The 25,495-nt window shown below is 43.7% G+C and overlaps 1 pseudogene; it reads left to right on the top strand.

Moving 5' to 3' along the window:
- The window catches only part of LOC139539297 (uncharacterized), a 67,411-nt pseudogene that overhangs the window by 28,281 nt on the left and 13,635 nt on the right, over positions 1–25,495 (top strand).

The raw sequence follows: 25,495 nt of genomic DNA, 5'->3' as shown, positions 1-25,495 counted from the left end.
TTGATGTTGGTGTGCTGTGCCTTTTTTTCTCCACACATAGTGCTGTGTGTTCCTTCCAAACAACTCAACTGTAGTTTCATCTGTCCACAGAATATTTTGCCAGTAACGCTGTGGAACATCCAGGTGCACTTTTGCAAACTTCAGACGTGCAGCAATGTCTTTTTTGACAGCAGTGGCTTCTTCCGTGTTGTCCTCCTATGAACACCATTCTTGTTTAGTGATTTACGTATCGTTGACTCGTCAACAGAGATGTTAACATGTTCCAGAGATTTCTATAAGTCTTTAGCTGATACTCTAGGATTCTTCTTAATCTCATTGAGTATTTGCTCTTGCAGTCATCTTTGCAGGACGGCCATTCCTAGGGAGAGTAGCAACAATGATGAATTTTTTTCCATTTATAGACAATTTGTCTTACCGTGGACTGATGAACGAAGGCTTTTAGCGATACTTTTGTAACCTTTTCCAGCTTTATGCAAGTCAACAATTCTTAATCGTAGGTCTTCTGAGATCTTATTGTTCAAGGCATGGTTCACATCAGGCAATGCTTCTTCTGAAAAGCAAACTCAAATTTTGTGAGTTTTTTATAGGGCAAGGCAGCTCTAACCAACATTTCCAATCTCGCCTCAATGATTGGACTCCAAGTTAGCTGACTCCTGACTCCAATTAGCTTTTGGAGAAGTCGTTAGCCAAGGGGTTCACATACTTTTTCCAACCTACACTGTGAATGTTTAAATTATGTATTCAATATAGACAAGATACATACAATCATTTGTGTGTTATTAGTTTAAGCACACTATGTTTGTCTATTGTTGTGACTTAGATGAAGATCAGATCAAATGTGATGACCAATTTATGCAGAAATCCAGGTAATTTCAAAGGGTTCACATACTTTTTCTTGCCACTGTATACTTTCTTTAAAAAAAAATCAGAATGATTTTTTAAGATAAATTAGTATATTTGAGTTTAACCACTATTTGTTGTATTATTTGTTCTGTCTTTTCAGGTGGATTAAACTGAAATTGCAATCAACTTTCTATGGCTTGTTTTAAAAATAGCGATATTTTGGAGATTATTTCATTTTCCAATATCCGAAAGTGAGAGGTTGTAATCTGAATAAAGGGTAAAAGGCAATTCTTGAACATGGGGTGAGACATTCTTACTAATCTGCTAGAGAACCAGCTCGGATTTAAGTATAACTTTTGTATGACTGAAGCCTTTAGTGAGAGGTCTAATGCTTTAATCTTTAATCATTTCTGCCCTCCGAAATAATATTAATTATATAAATAGTCCTGTTTAATTTCGTCTGGCTTGCCGTTCCAAATAAAATTGAATATATTTTGCTTTTATAAATAAAAAAAAGTTGTAGGTAAATACATAAGCAAGTAGGTAAACTGGGATATGACTAAAGAGTTAATAAGGGTGATTTTTCCACAAATATACAGGTATTGTCCTTTCCATGGTAGCAAGATCTTATCTAATTTTGCTACATTTCTTTTAAAATGTATTGTCGAGTATGTCCACATCACCGTCAGACGATGTTATTGGTAAACTACACGGTCATGTAAAAGTTTTTGTAATCCAATACGTATTATAAACTGGGTGGTTCGAGCCCTGAAAGCTGATTGGCTGACAGCCGTGGTATATCAGACCGTACACCACGGGTATGACAAAACATGTATTTTTACTAATTATGTTGGTAGCCAGTTTATAATAGCAATAAGGCACCTCTGGGGTTTGTGATATATGACCAATAAACCACTGCGTCGTGCATAAGAACAGCCCTAAGCCGTGGTATATTGGCCTTATCCCACACCTCCTCTGGCCTTATTGCTTAAATATAGTACACTTATCATTATTTAGTTGTAATTCAGAGATGTTACAAAAAGCATGTAGATCCTCTATGAGGCTGTGGAGGGATCCAAATTGTGGATTTTTAAGAAAACATGAGTTATCAGTGTACAGTGACACCGTTGTTTTTAAGCCCTGCATTTCTAGCCCCTTGATAATATTGTTGGATCTGATTTTAATAGCCATAATAAATAGATACTCCTCTTGACAGTTTAATACTCTCTGAGAAGTAGCTATTATTTACAATTTTACACCTACAGTAGGTTACTATACATAACTTTAACCTATTGTATAAGAGATTCTCCGAAATTAAAATATCCCAGGCGTTTATATATAAATTCCAGTCGTACTTGATCAAAAGCCTTTTCAAAGTCAGCCAGGCCTGGTTCCCCAGATTTTCCATAGTGTTCTATTGTTTGCAGTACTTGTCTTATATTATCTCCAATGTATCGTCTATGTAAAAAAAAACATGTTTGCTTAGGATGAATAATATCCGATAATACCTTTTTAATTCTATGCGCTACGCATTTTGAAATAATTTTTGCATCACTACGCTGACCTCCCCACAAGAGGTGGTGTAAACTCTAACATATCCTATTAGATAGGAAGGTAATTTCAAACACATTTTGCTAATAGTAGCTGTTTAGCTGGTTAAACAAAGAATTAGTCAAGAAAGCTTGCCAGCATCACTTTTTCAAAGCCCATGTCAGCTCTCTAGTGAGTGTAATTAGCTCCAATGAGTATAATTTATCCAATATTAGGAGTTGAGAAATTGACAAGTTGGCATCATTAGAAATAACATCTCCTCTTTTCTTATTTAGGTATGTCATTAAAAATGTGTTTATTATTTTGCTTCTAGCTATATTCCTAATAACATTGAAATAATACAAATGTTTAAAAAATCACCCTGCAGTACTTCTAGGGCCGAGTACCCCTGGTTGAATAGCTCTGGTTTAGCTGTATGCTGAAATGCATTGGTTTTTATCAATCAATAAATAATGTTCTTGAAGAGTGTCTCTCCCATTATCGAGCTTGCTCCTTTATTTACCTGGATGGTTGGATTCTTAGGGAACGACAGTCTACTTTTTCCTTTGCACTTAGCACAGTCTAAAATAACAGCACCTGCTCTCCTCCACCTTACATCAGCTCCCATAGATAGACTTGTCCAAGCAGGCTTTGCTTTACCTCTCTCTCTAGGGCTCCCTTTGAGCCCCACTCCCTGCAGCACAGAAGGCACAGCCGAAGGATTCTGCTCTGACCTAGCTGCATATTTTAGTGGGTGAAATTATTTAAGGCTAATAGTGAGCCTATTGTTTTTAGCAACGGTGGGAGCAGAGAGTGTTTATGCTGTGAAAAAAAAGCACAAAGTGGCCGTGCCAAAAACATTAAGTCACATTTAGTTGGAGCCGCAGAATACATTGAGGAGTTCTCAATGAGCTGGGCTGCCCGTCAGAATAATGCTGTGTCATGCTCTCTGCTCTCTGCTCCCAGCTCCCTCCCTCCTCATTGTCCAGCCACCCCTGGGGAGCTCTGATTAGAAACCAGCTCCACTCTGAGTCCTAGGGAGGACAAACACCTACAGTACATACAGGGCAGTGGCGGTCAGTGACATTAATGATGAGGGAGGACATTTCTTTTTTCATGAGCATGGCATTATTTCTATTACAGCATGTTGGATGACTGTCATTCATATTCCATTCACCCAGTTCAATGTAACATCGATAGGTTTAGGCTACTACATGATACTCAATTTTTCTCTTTACCCATCATGAGGTTGCTACAACCTAGCCTATGGATTAAAGTTTACATCGTAGGTGCGCACAGGTCGAGAAAAAAATAGAGATGACAGACAGTGACACATGGACAGACAGTGAGACTGTAAATGTCACTGTCAATACCGAGAAAGCTTTCCTGTATTGTCCTCGCTGGGTGTGTATAGTACAGTAGAGAAAGTCTTCCTCTATCGTCCTCCCTGGGTGTGTATAGCACAGTAGAGTATGTAGATCTGGTGGTTGGGATGTCATTAGGATCAGTGTTATCAGGGGTAATGAGAGTGCTGATGGCAGTGCCGTGGCCTCCCAGCCTGTCTAAGAGGCCCTGCTGTGATACAGTAGAGTAAAACATCTGTGCTCCTCCAACAGTAAGACAGGGGGGGGTATGGAGAGACAGGCAGTAGCTGGGAGCTAGTGGCCCCACACACTGATAGCCTCTCCGCAGAGAGGTGGAGGGTACAGATACCTCGGGTACACAGCTCGGGGGGGGGGGGGGGGGGGCACTGCTTATAACTAAAAGTTAACTAGCGGTTAAGAGCGTTGGGCCAGTAACCAAAAGGTCGCCGGTTATAAACCCCTAGCCGACTAGGTTAAAAATCTGTGAATGTGCCCTTAAGCAAGGCACATAACCGTAATTTCTGCTAAATTACTAACATGTAAGATGTGCCAAATAAATTATCTCCAGGTCAGGGCTCCAGCCATGCATTTGGGTTTGCTAACTTTCTAGCTACGTGGCTAACTTGCTAGATCAAACTTCTTGGTTACAGCAGAGACAATCCATCCCCTCCTGGGTCAAGATCTCTGTCTGCATTTGTTTTTTGCATTGATTGTTTTTTATGTTTGGAATGAAATACAGTGGGGAGAACAAGTATTTGATACACTGACAATTTTGCAGGTTTTCCTACTTACAAAGCATGTAGAGGTCTGTCATTTTTATCATAGGTACACTTCAACTGTGAGAGAAGGAATCTAAAACAAAAATCCAGAAAATCACATTGTATGATTTTTAATTAATTAATTTGCATTTTATTGCATGACATAAGTATTTGATACATCAGAAAAGCAGAACTGAATATTTGGTACAGAAACCTTAGTTTGCAATTACAGAGATCATACGTTTCCTGTAGTTCTTGACCAGGTTTGCACACACTGCAGCAGGGATTTTGGCCCACTCCTCCATACAGACCTTCTCCAGATCCTTCAGGTTTCGGGGCTGTCGCTGGGCAATACGGGCTTTCGGCTCCCTCCAAAGATTTTCTATTGGGTTCAGGTCTGGAGACTGGCTAGGCCACTCCAGGACCTTGAGATGCTTCTTACGGAGCCACTCCTTAGTTGCCCTGGCTGTGTGTTTCGGGTCGTTGTCATGCTGGAAGACCCAGCCACGACCCATCTTCAATGCTCTTACTGAGGGAAGGAGGTTGTTGGTCAAGATCTCGCGATACATGGCCCCATCCATCCTCCCTTCAATACGGTGCAGTCGTCCTGTCCCCTTTGCAGAAAAGCATCCCCAAAGAATGATGTTTCCACCTCCATGCTTCACGGTTGGGATGGTGTTCTTGGGGTTGTACTCATCCTTCTATTCCTCCAAACACGGCGAGTGGAGTTTAGAGCAAAAAGCTCTATTTTTGTCTCATCAGACCACATGACCTTCTCCCATTCCTCCTCTGGATCATCCAGATGGTCATTGGCAAACTTCAGACGGGCCTGGACATGCGCTGGCTTGAGCAGGGGGACCTTGCGTGCGCTGCAGGATTTTAATCCATGACGGCGTAGTGTGTTACTAATGGTTTTCTTTGAGACTGTGGTCCCAGCTCTCTTCAGGTCATTGACCAGGTCCTGCCGTGTAGTTCTGGGCTGATCCCTCACATTCCTCATGATCATTGATGCCCCACGAGGTGAGATCTTGCATGGAGCCCCAGACCGAGGGTGATTGACCGTCATCTTGAACTTCTTCCATTTTCTAATAATTGTGCCAACAGTTGTTGCCTTCTCACCAAGCTGCTTGGCTATTGTCCTGTAGCCCATCCCAGCCTTGTACAGGTCTACAATTTATCCCTGATGTCCTTACACAGCTCTCTGGTCTTGGCCATTGTGGAGAGGTTGGAGTCTGTTTGATTGAGTGTGTGGACAGGTGTCTTTTATACAGGTAACGAGTTCAAACAGGTGCAGTTAATACAGGTAATGAGTGGAGAACAGGAGGGCTTCTTAAAGAAAAACTAACAGGTCTGTGAGAGCCGGAATTCTTACTGGTTGGTAGGTGATCAAATACTTATGTCATGCAATAAAATGCAAATTAATTACTTAAAAATCATACAATGTGATTTTCTGGATTTTTGTTTTAGATTCCGTCTCTCACAGTTGAAGTGTACCTATGATAAAAATGACAGACCTCTACATGCTTTGTAAGTAGGAAAACCTGCAAAATCGGCAGTGTATCAAATACTTGTTCTCCCCACTGTAGCAGCCCTTGTGTGCACTGCCGGTAATATTGCACAACCTGGTATGGTAAAGGAATGATATGAAGGCATGAACATCTGGATACCGGCCAACCTTAATACCATTACAGGAATTATTTTATGGAATATCACACTTTTTATCTTGTGGAGTTCCTCAGGGTTCTGTGCTTGGGCCTTTACTCTTTTTGATTATGTGCAAATAAGTAAATACATGTGCTCGATTTGGATATATGTATTGTCCTGTCATTGAGATTTGTGTGTTTGATTGCAGGAGTATGTATGGGACGCCTCTCACTACCTGGTCCACCAGGTGTTCAGCTGTCTGAAGGAGATCTTCACCGGCACCAGAGAGATCCAGGCACAGCATGACACACATTACTAATATTAGCCAGGACAAACTCATTTTCACGATTTCACTAATATCATACAAATCATAGCATGTTTTTGGGCTCATTCAGTAGTTTTTTACTTGATTAAGTAGAATCCTTTTCTTATGTTCAAAGTACCATTTACAGTGCACAATACCCCATAATGATAAACTGAAGTTAATTTCTTTGCCACATTTTTTGCATTTTTACTTTATTGCAAATAGTACTCATGTTTAGGAATATTTTTATTCTGTACAGGCTTCCTTCTTTTCACTCTGTCATTTAGGTTAGTATTGTGGAGTAACTACAATGTTGTTGATCCATCCTCAGTTCTCTTCTATCACAGGCATTAAACTCGTTCTTTCTATCCGGCAATTGAGTTAGGAAGGACGCCTGTATCTTTGTAGAAACTGGATGTATTGCTAAGGAGTATTTAAAACTTCTTAAGAATAGGGGGCACTATTTTCCCGTCCGGATGAAAAGTATGCCCAAAGTAATCTGCCTGCTACTCAGGCCAAGAAGCTAGGATATGCTATATTAGTAGATTTGGATAGAAAACACTCGGAAGTTTCTAAAACTGTTTGAATGATGTCTGTGAGTATAACAGAACTTATTTGGCAGGCAAAACCCTGAGGACAAACCATCCAGGAATTATTTTTTTTGAGGTCACTCTCTTTTCAATGAGTTTTCTATGGGGATCTAGATTTCTAAGGCACTTGCTTGCAGTTCCTATCGCTTCCACTGGATGTCAACAGTCTTTAGAAATTGGTTGATGTTTTTCCTTTGAGAAATTAAGAATTAGGGCAGTTCAGAACGAGGGTCGAGTGAAGTGTACTGTTTGTTAGAGGCGCGCGACCTGAAAGCTCGCTCCACTTTGTTTTTATCCGCTATTGAACGCAATTTATCCCGTCTTAAATTTGATCGATTATTTACGTTAAAAAATACCTAAAGTTGTATTAGGAAAGTTGTTTGAAATGTCTGGATCAAGTTTACAGGTAACTTATTAGATACTTTGTAGTCATGTTGCGCGAGTTGGAACCGGTGTATTTTCAGAATCAAAAGCGACAAATAAATTTACATTTTGGGGATATAACGACAGAATTAATCGAACAAAAGGACTATTTGTGATGTTTAATGGACATATTGGAGTGTCAACAGAAGAAGATCTTCAAAGGTAAGGCATGCATTATATGTTATTTCTGACTTTTGTGTTGTGCCAGGCGGGTTGAATTATGATTTTCATGTGTTTGATGGGGTGCTGTCCTCAGATAATAGCATGGTTTGCTTTCGCCTTAAAGCCTTTTTGAAATCTGACACTGTGGCTGGATTAACAAGAAGTTCATCTTTAAACTGGTGTATGACACTTGTATGATTTATGAATTATTATTATGAGTATTTCTGTTTTTGAATTTGGCGTGCTTTTATTTCACTGGGATCACTAATAAGTTAAAAAAGAAAATGTTTTGCATTTATTTCAGTCTGATTGGGGGGGGGGGGGGGCCTGGCAGGGCCTGTGCCAACCAATGCATATGCCCCTGTCCTGAATTTATTTAGGCTTGCCATAACAAAGTTGAATACTTATTGACTCAAGACATGTCAGCTTTTCATTTGTAATGCATTTGTAAAAATGTCTAAAAACATAATTCCTCTTTGACATAATGTGGTGTTGTGTGTAGACCAGTGACAGAAAATCTCCATTTAATCAATTTTAAATTCAGGCAGTAACACAACAAAATGTGTAAAAAGTCAAGTGGTGTAAATACTTTCTGAAGGCACTGTTTGTACATGTTCTAATGGTATCAGGTATTTTTTTATATGTTGTGTTAAAATAAAGAATGTTTTATGTGCCTTATTTGCATAAGAACACTGGGTGAATTTGCATATATGCAACAATTAACATAAAGAGGTGGGACAGGGCTGCATCCACCAAAAACCTACTCTGTCTAGGCCTACCTGCACTCAGCTGCGCTGTCTAGACTGCCTCATGAAATTACTTTTATCGCGTTCTGTTGCATCATTCAACAAGTGTGTCAATAGCAGGATACCATCGGATAAAAAAATCAACAGGCTCGGCTCCAGATTACACACATTTATACATTCTTTACATTGTTTTCGAAATTAAACATAATATCACTGTCATCCAAGTGTTCATTTTTGGAAAGTTCTTTCATTTCAGTCCATCTAACTTGTAAACATTCCAATTAAAGTTATCTATCCTCTCTTCCTTGTGATGTAAAAATCAACAGGATATTATTTTTATTCTGAAAAAACCTACACTCGATCCCTCCGATGTCAACAACTACAGACCAGTATCCCTTCTTTCTTTTCTCTCCAAAACTCTTGAACGTGCCGTCCTTGGCCAGCTCTCCTGCTATCTCTCTCAGAATGACCTTCTTGATCCAAATCAGTCAGGTTTCAAGACTAGTCATTCAACTGAGACTGCTCTTCTCTGTGTCACGGAGGCGCTCCGCACTGCTAAAGCTAACTCTCTCTCCTCTGCTCTCATCCTTCTAGACCTATCGGCTGCCTTTGATACTGTGAACCATCAGATCCTCCTCTCCACCCTCTCCGAGTTGGGCATCTCCGGCGCGGCCCACGCTTGGATTGCGTCCTACCTGACAGGTCGCTCCTACCAGGTGGCGTGGCGAGAATCTGTCTCCGCACCACGTGCTCTCACCACTGGTGTCCCCCAGGGCTCTGTTCTAGGCCCTCTCCTATTCTCGCTATACACCAAGTCACTTGGCTCTGTCATATCCTCACATGGTCTCTCCTATCATTGCTATGCAGACGACACACAATTAATCTTCTCCTTTCCCCCTTCTGATAACCAGGTGGCGAATCGCATCTCTGCATGTCTGGCAGACATATCAGTGTGGATGACGGATCACCACCTCAAGCTGAACCTCGGCAAGACGGAGCTGCTCTTCCTCCCGGGGAAGGACTGCCCGTTCCATGATCTCGCCATCACGGTTGACAACTCCATTGTGTCCTCCTCCCAGAGTGCTAAGAACCTTGGCGTGATCCTGGACAACACCCTGTCGTTCTCAACTAACATCAAGGCGGTGACCCGTTCCTGTAGGTTCAATGCTCTACAACATTCGCAGAGTACGACCCTGCCTCACACAGGAAGCGGCGCAGGTCCTAATCCAGGCACTTGTCATCTCCCGTCTGGATTACTGCAACTCGCTGTTGGCTGGGCTCCCTGCCTGTGCCATTAAACCCCTACAACTCATCCAGAACGCCGCAGCCTGTCTGGTGTTCAACCTTCCCAAGTTCTCTCACGTCACCCTGCTCCTCCGCTCTCTCCACTGGCTTCAAGTTGAAGCTCGCATCCGCTACAAGACCATGGTGCTTGCCTACGGAGCTGTGAGGGGAACGGCACCTCCGTACCTTCAGGCTCTGATCAGGCCCTACACCCAAACAAGGGCACTGCGTTCATCCACCTCTGGCCTGCTCGCCTCCCTACCTCTGAGGAAATACAGTTCCCGCTCAGCCCAGTCAAAACTGTTCGCTGCTCTGGCACCCCAATGGTGGAACAAACTCCCTCACGACGCCAGGTCAGCGGAGTCAATCACCACCTTCCGGAGACACCTGAAACCCCACCTCTTTAAGGAATACCTAGGATAGGATAAAGTAATCCTTCTAACCCCCCCCCCCTTAAAAGAGTTAGATGCACTATTGTAAAGTGGTTGTTCCACTGGATATCATAAGGTGAATGCACCAATTTGTAAGTCGCTCTGGATAAGAGCGTCTGCTAAATGACTTAAATGTAAATGTAAATGTAAAATGTAATGTAAGAGTCAAGACGATACGTTTCATCCCCGACGAAGCTTTAGCATTTTTATAGATGCAGCGGAGAGACAATGTATTTCATTGAGCCCATTTAAGCCATTCCTGGGGTGTGTTTGACAGATCATTACATACATTTCGGCGGCCGTAACATTAACGGGAAAAAACAACAGGCACAAGCAAGAGTATGAGAGTTGCAGGAGTAAAATGAAAACATTTAATCCCGCGAGATTTAAGTGACAAGTGGATTTTGCACACCTCAAACACAGGAAATAGAAGCCTGAAAGAAATTTAAAAAATCCTCAGGTGGGTGGGGCATACAAATTGATACATTAAATCCACAGGAAAAATAATGATCAGGGTAGCTTAAGGACCCACCAACCACTGTCTCTATGAGCTCCCCGGGGGGTGAGGGCAGACATCACCAGCTCATATGAAATACCCCCCCATGTCTCGCCTCACCCCTGCTCCCCGGTTCATCTCTTAATAATGTGTCAGGTCCTGCTGGGTCCTCTCCTCTCTGTACCTGGCTGGGAATGCCTGGGTGAGGGACGGCGAAGAGGAAGAGAGAGAAAGGGGAGAGAGGCAGGAGAGTTTAGTAGAGAGGATCAATTGGGAGGTAGAAATTGGGTCAGAAGGCAGAAAGTCTGATGAATGGGACAGTTTTGGGCCTGGGTGCTGCCTGTTTGCTTGGGTGATATTAGTCTCCTACACTAAGGCTGTGAATGAGGACCTCTGGGACTTCCTAATAGGGCTTCCATTCTGAGAGAGAATCTGTGTCACAGCCCAGCACTGTTGCTCTTCAATGTCTAGACTAGTAGTGTTCTGCGGTCTGCAAGCAATAACGTTCCACCTGTTTCGACCAAACTCTCCACCTGTTTGCACTGGATAGATATAATCACAGAAGAAACGGCATCTACGTTTAAACTGAGCATACTTTCAAGCTGCTGAGTGGGTGATGCCCCTGGGCCTGCCCATCATCCACCCCTACCACCGCATCCGGACACAGATGGTAAGACTAAATGTCACTTACTCTAGATACTTAAGATGTTGCTCAGTTAGAGCTCAAAGAAGTATGCTTGCATTGAACATCTTCCACCCAAGCAGCAATCCTTCCATTGTGTCCTGCTACCCTTGTGTCCACAGTAAAATTACCCTGGCCTGTACCGATGTCATACAAGCTCATACGTGTCAAAACTTTGTCCTTGTCAAAGGAAAATGTATGCATATCTACACAATCTATGCATATGCATATGTTTCCTGTAGCTTAACCAATCTGTCTGTGCCAGTCACATGTTCATTGTAGAGGTCATGAAAATAACAAGCAGACTAGGGTCCCTCGTAAGGTCCCTTTTCCCCCCTAATTGAGCCACCCGGCAGACAGTGTCTCTGTGAGCTTGTTGTTTGGCTATAGTAGTGTGTCGTAAGCTGGTAGAGGGGCTGAGAAAGAGTAGCCAATTACATGACTCTCCTCACCTCACCTGACCTCACTGACAGACAGGGGGCGGCGGCCTCTGAAAGGTCTCGTGCTGCCTCGTGGTCTTGTGAAACAATAAGCCAGCTGCACCAGTGACTTTGCATGCTCCTACTCTTCCTCCTCCACCCCCTTCTCCTTTCCCCTCTTTCCCCTCGGTCTATTCTCTCCCTCCCCCTCTCTCTCTCATCCGCATCTCTCCCTGTGACACAGTATTAAGTGCCCGAGCCCAGTGGTGATTGTGTTGTGTCGGAGTTTGAGCAGAGCTAAAAGAGTTGCTTCCTCTGACTCCTGCTGAGAGCATCTGGCTGCACATCTGTCTCACTGGCAACCAGGTCTCCCCCTGTAGCACCTATTGGCACTGAGGGGGCAATATACACCCTGTTGTCAACACTGACACACACTGCGCTCCACCAACCTGGAGAAGGGTGTGGCATTATTGCATCTAAAATTGAGAGATTCTTAATGCTGGCTTTGTGTGTTTGTGTGTGTGTGTGTGTATACTGTGCATGCAGATCTGTTTTTTTGCCGCATGTTTTACTTTGCAAATTTAATTCAAATCCAAGGAAATGTGTAGCCTCTGTTTTTGTCTTTGTGCCTTGCACTGCTGTGTAGTTGAGCAGGAGGGTGTGGCAGGGCTCCCTGTACCAAGCGCATGAAGAGGGTAATGTCCAGAGGGTACTGTACATTGCCTCTACAGTGGCGCAGCTCTGTCCATCATCAAATCAAATCAAATCAAATGTATTTGTCACATACACATGGTTAGCAGATGTTAATACGAGTGTAGCGAAATGCTTGTGCTTCTAGTTCCGACAATGCAGTAATAACCAACAAGTAATCTAACCTAACAATTCCACAACTACTACCTTATACACACGTGTAAAGGGATAAAGAATATGTACATAAAGATATATGAATGAGTGATGGTACAGAACGGCATAGGCAAGATGCAGTAGATGGTATAGAGTACAGTATATACATATGAGATGAGTAATGTAGGGTATGTAAACATAAAAGTGGCATAGTTTAAAGTGGCTAGGGATACATGTATTACATAAAGATGGCAAGATGCAGTAGATGATAAAGACTACAGTATATACATATACATATGAGATGAGTAATGTAGGGTATGTAAACATTATATTAAGTGGCATTGTTTAAAGTGGCTAGTGATACATTTTTGATCAATTTCCATCAATTTCCATTATTAAAGTGAGCTGGAGTTGAGTCAGTATGTTGGCAGCAGCCACTCAATGTTAGTGGTGGCTGTTTAACAGTCTGATGGCCTTGAGATAGAAGCTGTTTTTCAGTCTCTCGGTCCCTGCTTTGATGCACCTGTACTGACCTCGCCTTCTGGATGATAGCGGGGTGAACAGGCAGTGGCTCGGGTGGTTGTTGTCCTTGATGATCTTTATGGCCTGGGTGGTGTAGGTGTCCTGGAGTGCAGGTAGTTTGCCCCCAGTGATGCGTTGTGCAGACCTCACTACCCTCTGGAGAGCCTTACGGTTGTGGGCGGAGCAGTTGCCGTACCAGGCGGTGATACAGCCCGACAGGATGCTTTCGATTGTGCATCTGTAGAAGTTTGTGAGTGATTTTGGTGACAAGCCAAATTTCTTCAGCCTCCTGAGGTTGAAGAGGCGCTGCTGCACCTTCTTCACAACGCTGTCTGTGTGGGTGGACCAATTCAGTTTGTCCGTGATGTGTACGCCGAGGAACTTAAAACTTACTACCCTCTCCACTACTGTCCTGTCGATGTGGATAGGGGGGTGCTCCCTCTGCTGTTTCCTGAAGTCCACAATCATCTCCTTTGTTTTGTTGACGTTGAGTGTGAGGTTATTTTCCTGACACCACACTCCGAGGGCCCTCACCTCCTCCCTGTAGGCCGTCTCGTCGTTGTTGGTAATCAAGCCTACCACTGTAGTGTCGTCCGCAAACTTGATGATTGAGTTGGAGGCGTGCATGGCCACGCAGTCGTGGGTGAACAGGGAGTACAGGAGAGGGCTCAGAACGCACCCTTGTGGGGCCCCAGTGTTGAGGATCAGCGGGGTGGAGATGTTGTTACCTACCCTCACCACCTGGGGGCGGCCGTCAGGAAGTCCAGTACCCAGTTGCACAGGGCGGGGTCGAGACCCAGGGTCTCGATTTTGATGACGAGTTTGGAGGGTACTATGGTGTTAAATGCTGAGCTGTAGTCGATGAACAGCATTCTCACATAGGTATTCCTCTTGTCCAGATGGGTTAGGGCAGTGTGCAGTGTGGTTGTGATTGCGTCGTCTGTGGACCTATTGGGTCGGTAAGCAAATTGGAGTGGGTCTAGGGTGTCAGGTAGGGTGGAGGTGATATGGTCCTTGACTAGTCTCTCAAAGCACTTCATGATGACAGAAGTGAGTGCTACGGGGCGGTAGTCGTTTAGCTCAGTTACCTTAGCTTTCTTGGGAACAGGAACAATGGTGGCCCTCTTGAAGCATGTGGGAACAGCAGACTGGGATAAGGATTGATTGAATATGTCCGTAAACACACCAGCCAGCTGGTCTGCGCATGCTCTGAGGATGCCGTCTGGGCCTACAGCCTTGCGAGGGTTAACATGTTTAAATGTTTTACTCACGTCGGCTGCAGTGAAGGAGAGTCCGCAGGTTTTGGTAGCGGGCCGTGTCAGTGGCACTGTATTGTCCTCAAAGCGAGCAAAGAAGTTATTTAGTCTGTCTGGGAGCAAGACATCCTGGTCCGCGACGGGGCTGGTTTTCTTTTTGTAATCCGTGATTGACTGTAGACCCTGCCACATACCTTTTGTGTCTGAGCCGTTGAATTGCAACTCTACTTTGTCTCTATACTGACGCTTAGCTTGTTTGATTGCCTTGTGGAGGGAATAGCTACACTGTTTGTATTCAGTCATGTTTCCGGTCACCTTGCCCTGGTTAAAAGCAGTGGTCCGCGCTTTCAGTTTCGCCCGAATGCTGCCATCAATCCACGGTTTCTGGTTTGGGAATGTTTTAATAGTTGCTGTAGGTACGACATCGCCAATGCACTTTCTAATGAACTCGCTCACCAAATCAGCGTATTCGTCAATGTTGTTGTTGGACGCAATGCGGAACATTTCCCAATCCACGTGACCGAAGCAGTCTTGAAGCGTGGAATCAGATTGGTCGGACCAGCGTTGAACAGACCTGAGCGCGGGAGCTTCTTGTTTTAGTTTCTGTCTGTAGGCTGGAAGCAACAAAATGGCGTCGTGGTCAGCTTTTCCGAAAGGAGGGCTGTGGAGAGCGGGCAATGCAATGCAGAGCGGGCTGTGGCAGCTCCTCTACCCTTTCTTGTCCTCTGCTCTGTCATTCTGTCATCCTCCAGAATACAGTGCACCAACACACAGGCCCCTGTCAGTCAGTCGGTCAGTCGACAGTAATGTGGGATGGCACCCTAATGGTCCGAGTTAAGCTGATAGCTGGCTTTCTGCTGGCCACAGGGACAGAGGTGCTGCTGCTACTGTGACCCTCCCTCCTCAATTTTCTTTGAGAGATTTACTCTAACAACATTGCCCTGATCCTGGACGTAATGTACCAGTGTTAAAAGGGAGTTAGGATGAATGTAGGAAGGTTCAGTGAGGGTGTGTGGGGGTTGAGGTTGTTGGATCTCAGCTCCAAGACGGTGCCTTATATTTGCCCATTATATTCCGATTCGGTCCATATTCTCCCTATTAGTCCACCTGGCATTTTCTCAGGCAGTCTGGACTCCGGAGCTGGATATCATCATTCCGCTCTGTGATTTCAGGTCATTACGTTTTATTGGACTTTTATGGAATTTCTGATTAAGCCCTTCATAAATCAGGGAGCTGTGTCTATTCTTCTCCTCATGAATTCTTCTCCACTTAATCAATTTTAATCACACACCCAACCGTGCTGCCATACCATCTCATCTGCTCCCTCTGTCTTACATGGAGTCCTGGTAGCTCAAAATAGAGACATGCTACCTCGGGCTAGAGAGAACACTACACACATTTATGTCAATGGATGAAGATTCACTAGGCAACACGCTTAGAAAAAAGGGTCCCAAAAGTGTTCTTCAGCTGTCCAAGTAGGAGAACCCTTTTTGGTTCCAGGATAACCAGAAGGTTCTGCATGGAAACTAAAATGATTATTCAAAGGGTTTTCCTATGGGGACAGCCGAACAACCCTTTACGATTATAGATAGCACCTTTATTTCTAAGAGTGTATCATGGATGGGATATTTATATACTGAGAGCACAGATGCTGTTCCCTCTCTTTAGCGCTCGCGCTCTGCTCTCTCTTCTCTATTTTCTCTCTCTCTGTCTTCTGACTCTCTCTGCTGTCTCTTTCTCTCTGTCTGTTTCTCTCTCTTTCTCCCTCTCTCTCCCCTCCCACCACCCCCCTCTCTTTCTCTCCTGACGTGCTCAGTAGAGGCTCCAGTTCTCTGGTTGAAAATATCCTGGTGACTGGTCAGATTCATGCAGAAGCATCCTGGACTCAATAAATCATCTTAAAGACAGTACACAGCCTCTGAGCCACACCGCCACAGTCCTCTAATAGCCAAGACACAACAATACTCCAACAGCCAAGACACCACAGTCCTCTTATAGCCAAGACACAACAGTCCTCTAATAGCCAAGACACCACAGTCCTCAAATAGGCAAGACACCACAGTCCTCTAATAGCCAAGACACCACAGTCCATTCATAGCCAAGACACCACAGTCCTCTAATAGCCAAGACACCACAGTCCATTCATAGCCAAGACACCACAGTCCTCTAATAGCCAAGACACCACAGTCCATTCATAGCCAAGACACCACAGTCCTCTAATAGCCAAGACACCACAGTCCCCTAATATCCAAGACACCACAGTCCTCTAATAGCCAAGACACACAAGTCCTCTAATTGCCAAGACACCCCAGTCCTCTAATAGCCAAGACACCACAGTACTCTTCCAGCCAAGACACTACAGCCCTCTAATAGCCAAGACACCACAGTCCTCTAATAGCCAAGACACCACAGTCCTCTAATAGCCAAGACACACAAGTCCTCTAATAGCCAAGACACCCCATTCCTCTAATAGCCAAGACACCACAGTCCTCTTTTAGCCAAGACAGTACAGTCCTCTAATAGCCAAGACACTGCAGTCCTATAATAGCTAAGACACCACCGTCCTTTCATAGCCAAGACACCACAGTCATTTTATAGCCAAGACACCACAGTCCCCTAATAGCCAAGACACCACAGTACTCTTACAGCCAAGACACTACATCCCTCTAATAGCCGAGACACCACATTCCTCTAATAGCCAAGACACCACAGTCCTCTAATAGCAAAGACACCACAGTCCTCTAATAGCCAAGACACCACAGTCCTCTAATAGCAAAGACACCACAGTCCTCTAATAGCCAAGGCACCACAGTCCTCTAATAGCCAAGACACCATATTCCTCTAATAGCCAAGACATAGTCCTCTAATAGTCCTCAAATAACCAAGACACCACAGTCCTCAAATAGCCAAACACCACAGTCCTCTAATAGCCAAGACACTGCAGTCCTATAATAGCTAAGACACCACCGTCCTTTCATAGCCAAGACACCACAGTCATTTTATAGCCAAGACACCACAGTCCCCTAATAGCCAAGACACCACAGTACTCTTACAGCCAAGACACTACATCCCTCTAATAGCCGAGACACCACATTCCTCTAATAGCCAAGACACCACAGTCCTCTAATAGCCAAGACACCACAGTCCTCTAATAGCCAATACACCACAGTCCTCTAATAGCCAAGGCACCACAGTCCTCTAATAGCCAAGACACCATAGTCCTCTAATAGCCAAGACATAGTCCTCTAATAGTCTTCAAATAACCAAGACACCACAGTCCTCAAATAGCCAAGACACCACAGTCCTCTAATAGCCAAGACATCACAGTCCTCTAATAGGCAAGACACCACAGTCCTCTAATAGCCAAGACACCAGAGTCCTCTAATAGCCAAGACACCACAGTCCTCTAATAGCCAAGACACCACAGTCCTCTAATAGCCAAGACACCACAGTCCTCTAATAGCCAAGACACCACAGTCCTCAAATAGCCAAGACACCACAGTCCTCAAATAGCCAAGACACCACAGTCCTCTAATAGCCAAGACACACAAGTCCTCTAATAGCCAAGACACCCCATTCCTCTAATAGCCAAGACACGACAGTCCTCATTTAGCCAAGACAGTACAGTCCTCTAATAGCCAAGACACTGCAGTCCTCTAATAGCCAAGACACCACAGTCCTCTTTTAGCCAAGACAGTACAGTCCTCTAATAGCCAAGACACCACCGTCCTTTCATAGCCAAGACACCACAGTCCCCTAATAGCCAGACACCACAGTACTCTTACAGCCAAGACACTACATCCCTCTAATAGCCGAGACACCACAGTCCTCCAATAGCCAAGACACCCCATTCCTCTAATAGCCAAGACACCACAGTCCTCTTTTAGCCAAGACAGTACAGTCCTCTAATAGCCAAGACACTGCAGTCCTCTAATAGCCAAGACACCACAGTCTTATAATAGCCAAGACACTGCAGTCCTCTAATAGCCAAGACACTGCAGTCCTCTAATAGCCAAGACACCACAGTCTTATAATAGCCAAGACACCACCGTCCTTTCATAGCCAAGACACCACAGTCATTTTATAGCCAAGACACCACAGTCCCCTAATAGCCAAGACACCACAGTACTCTTACAGCCAAGACACTACATCCCTCTAATAGCCAAGACACCACAGTCCTTAGGCCTTGAAATACATCCACAGGTACACCTCCAATAGACTCAAATGATGTCAACTAGCCTATCAGAAGCTTCTATAGCCATGACAACATTTTCTGGAATTTTCCAATCTGTTTAAAGGCACAGTCAACTTAGTGTATGTAAACTTCTGACCCGCTGGAATTGTGATACAGTGAACTATAAGTTAAATAATCTGTCTGTAAACAATTGATGGAAAAATTACTTGTGTCATGCACAAAGTAGATGTCCTAACCGACTTGCCAAAACTATAGTTTATTAACAACAAATTTGTGGAGTGGTTGAAAACCAAGTTTTAATGACTCCAACATTAGTGTATGTAAACTTCCGACTTCAACTGTATATATTTTTCATTACATGCCTACGGTAGAAAAGAGGAAAATAACTTATTTCTAATGTGTCAACTTTTTAACTCCTAATACTGGGTAAATTATACTCACCTGATAAGACATTTTACATTTTTACATATTAGTCATTTAGCAGACGTTCTTATCCAGAGCAACTTACTGTAGTGAGTACGTACTTTTTTCGTACTGGTCCCCTGTGGGAATCATAACCACAACCCTGGTGCCATGCTCTACCAACTGAGCTACGTGGGACTGACAAGACGTGACCACATTTTATTTTGCTAACATATGATGGGGTGCCTGGGTCGCCAGTTTGCCTGGGTGGGGGTCCCTGAGAAAAAGGTTGTGTCACGTTCCTGACCTTATTTTCCCTTATTTTGTATGTATTTAGTATGGTCAGGGCGTGAGTTGGGGTGGGTTGTCTGTGTGTTTTCTATGTTGGGTTTTTTGTGTTCGGCCTGGTATGATTCTCAATCAGAGGCAGCTGTCAATCGTTGTCCCTGATTGAGAATCATACTTAGGCAGCCGGGGTTTCACGTGTGGTTTGTGGGTGTTTGTTCCTTGTTAGTGTTTCGCCACACGGGACTGTCACGGTAGTTTCATTTGTTATTTTGTATCGCATATTGTTTTCGTGTCTATTAAATTACTATGGAAACTAACCACTCTGCATATTGGTCCGATCCTTCTCGCCTCTCCTCGTCCGATGAGGAGGACGACATAGACAATCGTTACAGGTTGAGGTTGAAGACCCATGCTTTAAGGTTATAGATAGCACCTTTTGTTCTAAGAGTGCATGGAATGTTCTACCAGAGCTAGCCAATTAGGGCAGCATTGATAAATCCATTGTCCGAGTGCAGCTCTGATGGTGTACTGTGATTGTGGTAGCAGCAATAGCAGCATTACACAGTTATCCAGCAGTAGCCAGGCCGTGACAACACGTCTGCACACTGTGTGTGTTTGCGTGCGTGTGAAGCCGTGAGTGTGTGGAGTTGTGTGTGTGTGTGTGTGTGTGTGTGTGTGTGTGTGTGTGTGTGTGTGTGTGTGTGTGTGTGTGTGTGTGTGTGTGTGTGTGTGTGTGTGTGTGTGTGAGATGAAGCCATGAGTGTGTGGAGTTGTGTGTGTGTGTGTGTGAGATGAAGCCATGAGTGTGTGGAGTTGTGTGTGTGGGTGTGAGATGAAGCCATGAGTGTGTGGAGTTGTGTGTGTGTGTGTGTGTGTGTGTGTGAGATGAAGCCGTGAGTGTGTGGAGTTGTGTGTGTGTGTGTGTGTGTGTGTGTGTGTGTGAGATGAAGCCATGAGTGTGTGGAGTTGTGTGTGTGTGTGTGTGTGTGTGTGTGTGTGTGTGTCTGTGTGTGTGTGAGATGAAGCCGTGAGTGTGTGGAGTTGTGTGTGTGAGATGAAGCCGTGAGTGTGTGGAGTTGTGTGTGTGTGTGTGTGTGAGATGAAGCCGTGAGTGTGTTGTGCTTCTTACGTGGCTGACATTCAGTGGAGCGCAGACAAACATCCTAAGCAGGTCTGTCAGCTGGGCCAGCATGCAGCCTGCTCTGGTAGTGTGGCATCAAACAGCGGGGATGGGGATGTGTTGGGCTAGCAGCACCTCATCAGCAGGTGCTGGGGAGTGGGGGCGACAGATGGCAGGCCTCTGGAGGGCTCTCTCTTTCTCTCTGTGGATGTGATTTGTTTCTGTATTATGAGTCATATGTAGCTGTTGATGCAACTGTTTGTATCATAGTCCGATTTTTTAGTAATAACATCCTCAAACATACAGTATACCCCACACCCCCCAGAGCAACTGACGATACAATGAAACTAACCCTTTAACTATTATTCCCACACTTGCTTCATGTTATATACCCTACCCACTTATATTTCCTACAGATTAAATACTATTTTCCATCTCCATCTACTTGCATCATGGAATTTCTTGTATTTCTGTTGCCACCATACTTGATTCAATTTTTTTTTATTTTTGTTATAAATCCATGACTTTTCTTCTCCTGGACTCTGTGGAGCATTAATAAGACGCCAGGGGAGAAGGTGAAGCAGCACACAAATAGGCATGAAGAGAAGATAGAGAGGAGAGCATCCCTTAATCAGTCAGTTGTGAAGGGAAGGAGGGTGGCACATAGCTGATGATGGGTTGGAGGAAATGACAGCAGCAAGTGACGAGGAGCATGGACATACATCAATACGGCTGCCTAACGAGATTGTTGGCAACTAATCAGATTAGGGGTCACTTTTGCCTGGGCAGAGATTTTGTCCCTTTCCGCTTTTACCGGGCGAGTTACGAATCAAGTGAAACCGGAGGAGTAGATGGCACAGAGGCGAGGAGAGGAGTGGTGGATTGGGAGATTATGGTGTAACGCTGGGCTTTTGTTACTCAGAGAGACAGACAATGGGTCTATGTTGGGTTCCAGTAACCTTGAGAGTAATTTCCCTAGAGGGCAGCCAGCTACACCATATCCTCAACTGACCTTGCTGGTAGAACCCAAAGGATCGGTGGTCCCACTGTTAAAAACTATTTTGTTGGAGTTTCAAAGACCCCTACTGTATTACTCTCATGGCTCTCTAGTCTCTCCACACACTGTTGGCTTGCACTCTGTACATCAGATTTGCTTTGTCCTAAGTAACCCTTCCTTTGATGAAAAATGTTAGCCACTGTAGAGCAGATGAGTATGCTAGTCAGTACCATACACAGAATCAGAATGAGTTACTCCTCATTCTTATTCATACCGCACTTCTCCAAATGTCGACTTCTCCACTTCTCCTCTCCCTCGCTCCCAGAGAACCAAAGCGAGCGGCTCCCCGCGGCGTCCACGTTGCGTTGATCTTGCACAATCTTCTGGCATTTTGGGGTTAACTAATATATGCGGTTGGAGTTTCAAGGACGCCCTGGGGGTAACAGAGAGAGGAAAAGAGGGAGACGGGAGGGATGGAGGGGTTAGAGTAGGAAAAGGTCAGTGGGAGTATGGTAGCTCTCCAAGGGAGAGGTGAATAATTAGACAGTGTTGTATCTCATCTGTGCACAGTCGGACCACAATGATCAATAAGGTGAGTGACAGCTGGGGAGAGCCGGGCAGAGAGTTGGAAAGAGAGAGACCAGGGAGACCCAGGTCAGTGTAGAGAGGTTGGTTCATTTGTCTGGAGATAGGTCTTGGCTAGATATGAACGAATGATGGTTGTGGAAAGAAGGGCAGACCCTGTGTGGCTCGGTTGGTAGCGCATGGTGCTTGCAATATCAGGGTTGTGGGTTTGATTCCCATGGTGGACCAGTATAAAAAAGTATGCACTCACTACTGTAAGTTACCCTGGATAAGAGTGTCTGCTTACGCACTCAAATGTAAACAATGGTGTTGCAATGTGATTCATGAGAATCCCCTCCTGGCACCATGCTGCTCCTTCATTCTTACAGAGGACTGTTTTATCTAGAAAAACTCTCAGGTGAGTTGGGCTATTCTCCATGGAGAGAGTTTTGCACTGTATCAACAACAGATTCATCATAAACTAAGGATTGGGCTAGATGGGCAAAACTGGTACATATATAATGTGGGTGTAATTTACAAATCTAGACATTATTTAAAATCTCTCTCCTCAAAGATACAATATCCATTCCTAGGGAAAATTACAATAATCAAGTTGTTGGTCCTATTTCGTGCAACCAAAGGTAGATCTAGAAGATACGTACAATAGAGTAGTGTGTTGCGTTAACCCCAGATCCTTCTATCATGACCTCTTCCTGTATCTCTAAATGTCTCCCTGAGGACATGTGGGGGAGATTGAAAGGACTTTCTGCCACAGTGATGGACACATCACTCCTTCCAACTCATCCTAGAGCACTGCTGGATGAGATAGCACCACATGGCACATGTTGATGGGAATGCATTGCCCTGTGCGTCTACGTGTGTCTATTTTCAACCCATTTGGTTGTTTCTGTGATAAGTCAAAATGACCTTCACATGCCCTGGAGCTATTGATAGGAGTTAACTAGTTTGCTAAATCCATAGAGCTGCTACCCTGCATAAAGGCCATATCTTCACAAGTCCTACTTCCTGATTTATTGCTGTTTAACCCTATAGTCCCGAGACCCCAGCAAAAACTGGCTTTCATTTATCTGACTTTAATTTATCTGCATGTTCAGCCCTTGTGTTTAGCCTCAAATTAAGTGTTTTTCCTTTTTATTTTCAGGACAACTAGGGCTACAAGTATACCTGTTGAGGATAGAGGGTGCTATTTACACTTTGGGGGAAAATCGTGCCCAATTTAAACGGCCTCGTACTCTATTCTTGCTCGTACAATATGCATATTATTATTACTATTGGATAGAAAACACTCTCAAGTTTCTAAAACCGTTTGAATTATATCTGTGAGTAAAACAGAACTCATTTTGCAGCAAACTTCCTGTCAGAAAGTGAAAAATCTCAAATCGAGGCTCTGTTCCAGGCCCTCCCTATCATTTTGCTTGAGATTTATGACTATACATGCACTTCATACGCCTTCCACTAGATGTCAATAGGCTGTGAGAGGTGAAATGGGGTCTCAATCTCTTTCTATGGTCAAAATAGACAGCTTGGAATGACATGACCCCAGAATTCGTTTGTTCAGAAAGCGCATAAAGGTCACCAGTATTGGCTTCTGAAAAGCAATCGTTATAGACGTCTTATATCTCCGGCTTTGATTTTATTTGATAAATGTGAAGATATCATCGTAAAGTATGTTTTTTCAATATAGTTTTATTAGATTATTGAAATTTTTTCGGGAGTTTAGACGTGTTGCGTTCTTTGCGTTTGGTGACGAAGGAGAGCTTAGCGCCACTTGGCTAGTTTTGCTTGCTCATTCGAGAGGGAAAAATGCCATTCTAAAACCAAACAACGATTGTTCCCGACAAAGGACCCCTCGTACAACATTCTGATGGAAGCTCAACAAAAGTAGGACCCATTTATGATGTTATTTCATATATCTTTCGGAACATGTTTACTAATAGTTTGCGCCCAGATTTTGGGCACTCTCTCGCCATAACGTAAGCTGCATGTCGTAATGAAGTTATTTTTAGAATTCTAACACGGCGATTGCATTAAGAACTAGTGTATCTATCATTTCCTATACAACATGTATTTTTTAGTAATATTTATGAATAGTTATTTGGTCAGAATAGGTGAGTGGCAGAAAAATATCCGGACGTTCTGTGAAAAAGCTGCTACGTTAGCACAATGTATAACCACTGATTTCAGCTCTAAATATGCACATTTTCGAACAAAACATAAGTGTATGTATAACCTGATGTTATAGGACTGTCATCTGATGAAGCTTATCAAGGTTAGTCAAAAATTATATATCTTTTGCTGGTTTGTTACGATCGCTAACTTTTGCTGCTGGTAAATGGCTTGTGTTTCTGGCTATTGTGGTAAGCTAATATAATGCTATATTGTGTTTTCGCTGTAAAACACTTAAGAAATCGGAAATATTGGCTGGATTCACAAGATGCTTGTCTTTCATTTGCTGTACACCATGTATTTTTCAGAAATGTTTTATGATGAGTATTTAGGTATTTCACGTTGGTGTCTGTAATTACTCTGGCTGCTTCGGTGCTATTTGTGACGGTAGCTGTGATGGTAGCTGCAATGTAAAACTGATTTATAGCTCAAATATGCACATTTTTCGAACAAAACATAGATTTATTGTGTAACATGTTATAAGACTGTCATCTGATGAAGTTGTTTCTTGGTTAGTTTGGTTGGTTCTTGGTTAGTTTGGTTGGTTTTGTGCATGCTACCTGTGCTGTGAAAAATGTCTGTGCTTTTTTGTATTTGGTGGTGAGCTAACATAAATATACGTGGTGTTTTCGCTGTAAAACATTTAAAAAATCGGACATGTTGACTGGATTCACAAGATGTTTATCTTTCATTTGCTGTATTGGACTTGCAACTTCTTGCAACTATAGGGGGTGCTGTTCCGCATTAGCATTTTTTGGTCTCCAAATTAAACTGCCTCGTGCTCAATTCTTGATCGTACAATATGCATATTATTGTTATTATTGGATAGAAAACACTTTCTAGTTTCTATAGCCGTTGGAATTTTGTCTCTGAGTGGTACAGAACTACTTCTACAGCACTTTTCCTGACAGGGAGTCAGATTTCAGAAATTTTGACCCCTGATCTGGGGTCGGTTTTAAGGTGCCTGTAGATGCTATGGAGAAACCGACACTGCCTACGTCTTCCTCTGGGTGTCAGTACGTCATCACGCTTTGAATGGATTCGATTGCGCAATCAGAGCCACTATAAAACACGAAAACGTGGAAGTACCGTTCTCTTCCTGCATGCGTCTTGCGCAAGATGGACATCAGACCTGCCTCCTTCCAAATGGTTGTTTAGCCAGTGATATTTCTCCGGTCATGTTTTTAGTCGTTATAGTTGTTAAAAACATCATAATGTAGTTAATTTGAACCGTTTTATAGCAATTTATATCCGTTTAGTGCGATTTTGAGGAATTTCTTTGTCGTGCACTCTGAAACTTTGGGCACGTTTCGGGGTCCCGTTCGATCGTTAGTGGACATTTCGAAGGACAGAGGACCTCTATCGACCAAAAGAAGATTAGACCCAAGAAAGGATACATTGCCCAAGAATCTGATGGAAAATCACCTCATAGTAAGAAATATTTA

This window comes from Salvelinus alpinus, chromosome 15 (assembly GCF_045679555.1).
Source record: "Salvelinus alpinus chromosome 15, SLU_Salpinus.1, whole genome shotgun sequence".
Classification (NCBI taxonomy): domain Eukaryota; kingdom Metazoa; phylum Chordata; class Actinopteri; order Salmoniformes; family Salmonidae; genus Salvelinus; species Salvelinus alpinus.
The sequence above is the reverse complement of the archived record's forward strand: the minus strand, read 5'-3'. Positions and strand labels throughout refer to the sequence as shown.